Below are 5,458 nucleotides of genomic sequence, written 5' to 3' on the forward strand. Positions count from 1 at the left end.
ATACCATGCATTTTAGAAGCTTTTCGCTTTGGTTTTGAGATCCGGCTTCTGAGCCGACCTCAATCCGCTTCATCATTACTCAAGCAGGGAGGCTCCGGACGGATTTAAGTTTCTGAGCATTTGCCTGTGATGAAATCAATTGATCCTCTTATCGACGACAGAAATGCTGTTTAGATAAGATCTGTGTGGTGCTTTAAGGTCCCTTTTAAAAAGGCCTTTTATCGTAGAGCTGCATATACCTTTATGTTCTTTGCAGATACTTTCTCTTAGTTTCTTTGAATTTGCAATTCTCTGTGGCTTGCAGACAAATTACTGCTAAAATCAAATCCCTTGTGAGTCTAAAGCTATGAAATATAAAACTAGTGTAGGCTACTATTCACTGAATATTACGCAGTGTATGCTGCCTATTCTTTAGTGAAACCCTGTGCATTATACCACGATAAATATTTCAAACAGTAGTACGCTATGCTGTTGTCAAATTATGCATCTGGAATTTTTCTTTTTAATTTTTGTGTTTTTAAATTTAGTTTATTTCGATAGTCCACTTTAAATATTCTACTAACTAAGTAACTTTGCTACTACATGTCAATTCTCATTAGATTAAAGTAGTAGTATACTCAGGTTCAGGTTTAGTAGAATAAGTTGACATGTAGTTGCAAAGTTACATACAGTCAGTAGAACGGCTGTTCAGCTAACATCAAAATCAAGAGTTAGCAGATATGAATCAGTCGACTAATACTCGAATGAGAGTTAGTCGACATGTAGTTGCAAAGTTACTTATAGTTAGCTAGTAGAATGTCTAATGCGGACTATCGAAATACATTTTTACCAAAAGTGTCTTAAGAGTTATCAGCTTAATCAAATCATGAATCAAACTAGGCATTTTTACAAATGGAGATTAATTAATTAATTATTTCCAGTTCATTCATAACACTGGAAATATAAAGTCACGTGCACTGCATTGTGGAATACAGGATTTGACACACTGTCATATACACATTTTGCAGCAAGTCATGGGTCTCTATTTAAATTTGCATATACGTACTATATACTGCGGAAATAATAGTATTAGTAGGTTATTAGTTTAATAATACAGAACCATAAGTCTCATTTGCTAGAAGATTCCTCTCTTTCACTGTGGAAAAGTATCTGAATTTTGTGGAAGGATCCTTTTATGGAGCAATTGATGCACATATCTATGAATCAATATCAGTCTCAATTTCAGACAAACTCATCCAGTGTAGACTATATGTCTGATGTGGAGAATAAGAAAGGCAGTGCAGTGTGATTAAGACGCATCCTTGCCAGTGCAGGCGAGCTGACAGAGGGCTGGTCTCTCAGGTTCCCTGAGCTGCGCCCAGTTCCGCTCTGCTGCATTGCAGTACAGTAAAGAGACGTGAATATGAGAAAAGTGAGGAGAAGAGGAGGTAAGTAGAGATGGCAGAGATATGCAGAGGGAAGATGGAGAGGAGATGAATCAGAGCAAGGAAGTTGGAGGCCAGTGGGCAATTAGAACTATAAGGAACAGAAAAGTTATGATTAAAGGTTATGTTAGAGTGGAGTTTATGTAACAGAGGAGTTTATATTTGTGGAAAGGAGGTGCAGTAAATAAGTTAAAGGTTCAGAGAAGAGAATAATATATTATTATACATAATAAAATTAATGATCAGAGAGCAGGAAGTGCAATAGAGGAATTATGGTTAGAGGGAAGGAATACATAGAAGAAATTAAATTAGAAGGGAGGATGTGTAGTAAAGGAGTTATTACAACAGAGAAAGAACAGGACAAATGTGCAGTAGAGGAGGTATGATAGGGAAGGAGGTGTAAAAGATACATAAAAGAAGTTATGATTTGTGAGTTGGAGGTGCAGTACAGCAGTTATGTTTTAAGAGAAGGAAGTGCCGTTGACGAGTTATGATAAAAGAGAAGGAGGTGCAATAAAGGAGTTATGATTAGAGGGAAGGAGCGACATAGTACAACTATTCCAAGAAAGAGGTGAAGCAGCTGAGCTACGACTAGAGAGGCTGTGCAGCGAAGAAGAGGAGATAATGATTATAAAAAAGGAGGTGTAGAGGAGTAATGCTATAGAGGAGGAGCATAAGGGGAGTCATAATAAGAAAGAAGGAGGTGCAGTAGAGCAGTTATGATTAAAGGAAGTTCAGTTGAGGAGTTGTGAGAAAAGGAGGTGGTGCAATAGAGGTGTTATAATTAGAGGGAAGGTGGAGCAGAGGAGTGATCATAAAGATGGAGGTGAAGCAGCTGATTTATGCTTAGAGTGAAGGAGGTGCAGCAGATAGGGCTGTAGAATCGTCACTAACATTCACCCCGCTAGTGAACGGCCCATGCAGCGGAGGAGAGGAGAGGAGAGATGATTATCGAGGAGGAGGAGGAGGAGTTGAGGAGTAATGGCTAAATAGGACGAGGAGCATTCCCTAAAGAAGGAGCTGCAGTACAGCACGATTAATAGAAGTGCAACTGAGGAGTTAAAAGATAAAAGAGAAGGAGGTGCTACGGAGGAGAGGAGATAATGATTATAAATAAGGAGGTGGTGTTGAGGAGTAATGCTATAGAGGAGGAGGGACATAAGGGGAGTTATAAGAAAGAAGAGAGTGCTGTAGTTATGATTAAAGGAAGTACAGTTGAGCAGTTGTGAGAAAAGAGAAGGAGGCACAATATAGGTATGATTAGAAGTAAGGTGGTGCATTAGAAGAGGAAAGAAGATGCTAAGTTACGATTAGAGAGAAAGAGATGCAGCGGAGGAGAGGAGTTCATGATTATATAAAGAAGGAGGTGTAGCTGAGTAGTAATAGCTATAGAGAGAAGGGGTGCATTAGAGCATATGATTAAAGGACATACAGTTGAGGAGTTTCGAGAAAAGGAGGCTGTATAATGGAGGTGTTATGGTTAGAGAGAAGGAGGTGCCGTGGAGGAGAGGGCATAATGATTATAAAGAAGGAGGTGTAGTTGAGGAGTTAGAGGGGATGAGGTTGAACATAGTTCTGATTCTGATTTGTAGAAAGGTGCAGTAAAGTAGTTATGATTAGATGGAGAAAGGTGCATAGGTTATGATTAAGGAGGTGAAGTAGAAGAGATGTATGATGAGAGGGCAGGAGGTGCAATAGAGTAATTATGGTTAAAAGGAAGAATGGCAGTAGAAGCCGTATTAAAAGGAAAGAGGTGCAGCAAAGGAGATTAATGACAATACAGAAAGAGATGCAGAATAAGAATTATAATAGGACGAGTGTGCAATAGTTCAATTGGTTATAAAGAAGGAGGTGCATAAAAGGAGTGTATGTTCTAAAGAAGGAGATGCATAAGAGGAGTATATGTTCTAAAGAAGGAGATGCATAAGAGGAGTATGTGTTCTAAAGAAGGAGATGCATAAGAGGAGTATGTGTTCTAAAGAAGGAGATGCATAAGATGAGTATGTGTTCTAAAGAAGGAGGTGCATAAGAGGAGTATGTGTTCTAAAGAAGGAGATGCATAAGATGAGTATGTGTTCTAAAGAAGGAGATGCATAAGAGGAGTATGTGTTCTAAAGAAGGAGGTGCATAAGATGAGTATGTGTTCTAAAGAAGGAGATGCATAAGATGAGTATGTGTTCTAAAGAAGGAGATGCATAAGAGGAGTATATGTTCTAAAGAAGGAGATGCATAAGAGGAGTATGTGTTCTAAAGAAGGAGATGCATAAGATGAGTATGTGTTCTAAAGAAGGAGATGCATAAGAGGAGTATGTGTTCTAAAGAAGGAGGTGCATAAGATGAGTATGTGTTCTAAAGAAGGAGATGCATAAGATGAGTATGTGTTCTAAAGAAGGAGATGCATAAGAGGAGTATGTGTTCTAAAGAAGGAGGTGCATAAAAGGAGTGTATGTTCTAAAGAAGGAGATGCATAAGAGGAGTATATGTTCTAAAGAAGGAGATGCATAAGAGGAGTATGTGTTCTAAAGAAGGAGATGCATAAGAGGAGTATGTGTTCTAAAGAAGGAGATGCATAAGATGAGTATGTGTTCTAAAGAAGGAGGTGCATAAAAGGAGTATGTGTTCTAAAGAAGGAGATGCATAAGAGGAGTATGTGTTCTAAAGAAGGAGATGCATAAGATGAGTATGTGTTCTAAAGAAGGAGATGCATAAGAGGAGTATGTGTTCTAAAGAAGGAGGTGCATAAGATGAGTATGTGTTCTAAAGAAGGAGGTGCATAAGAGGAGTATATGTTCTAAAGAAGGAGATGCATAAGAGGAGTATGTGTTCTAAAGAAGGAGATGCATAAGATGAGTATGTGTTCTAAAGAAGGAGATGCATAAGAGGAGTATGTGTTCTAAAGAAGGAGGTGCATAAGATGAGTATGTGTTCTAAAGAAGGAGGTGCATAAGAGGAGTATGTGTTCTAAAGAAGGAGGTGCAGCAGCTGAGTTACAATTAGATTGAAGGAGGTACAGGGGAGAGGTGACAAAGATTATAAAGTAGGTGTAGTTGAGGAGTCATGGCTATAAAGAAGGAGGTGCAAAAGAGGAGCTATGATTAGAGGGAAGGAGGTGCTGTACAATTGATTTAGTACTCTAAACTATTAATTTAGAGGTGCTGTACAATAGTTTTTATTATTTGAAAGGGGGCACAGAAGATGCGTTACAGTTAGAGAGAAGAAGGTGCAGCAGAGGGGATGTAAAGGAGCTGTAGTTGAGGAGTTCTAATTATATGAAAAAGATGCATAGGAACAGTTGAGTGGATGGATGAAGAAAAAGAATATCATGGAGACAGAGTATCAGAAATGTAAAAGAACCTGCCATTGTTCCAGGGAAGGGCACCAGTGCATTCTGGGCATCCCAACAAGGTCGAAGCAGGTCAATTGCTCAATCTGCATATGGAGCCCAGCACAGAATCTATAAATGCTGAACACATGCACATGATCTGGTTCTGATGAAGGTGGACTGACTGCTCAAGGTTTTATGGCATGAAGGAGACGTCAGTCTGTGAGCAGATCAGTTATATTGTTACATTTGGATATTTCGTCAAAGACATCAACTGATGGTGTTGTCTTGATCATTTTATCATAATTTCAAAAGTCATATTTAAAAGTTCGGACAAAACCAAAAGCAATTTAGGCAAAGACTTTTTATATATTAAAATATAAGTTAAAAGGTCAAATTTTCTATAGCTGAAAGATGGTGAGAGGTGGTTTATAAAAGTCTTTCTGAAGGTCAGAATCAGTTACCTCTTCCTATTTAAAACGCCACAAAAATTGTCTAATGAAATATTTTAAATTTAGACTGATTTTCACGGTTTGCTTGAAGTGTATACCTCTGCACATGTATTAATTTACCACAAAATCAAGTGGTTTGTTCTGAGGAGTTAAAGCTACAATATGTAAGATTTTTGTAATAAAATATCCAAAAATCACTTGCACAGTGTGATATATTTCCTGCATGGCTCATCCCTGTTGCCCTGTCCCACTACGCCTGT

The sequence above is a fragment of the Squalius cephalus genome (assembly GCF_949319135.1).
Source record: "Squalius cephalus genome assembly, chromosome: 10".
NCBI lineage: Eukaryota > Metazoa > Chordata > Actinopteri > Cypriniformes > Leuciscidae > Squalius > Squalius cephalus.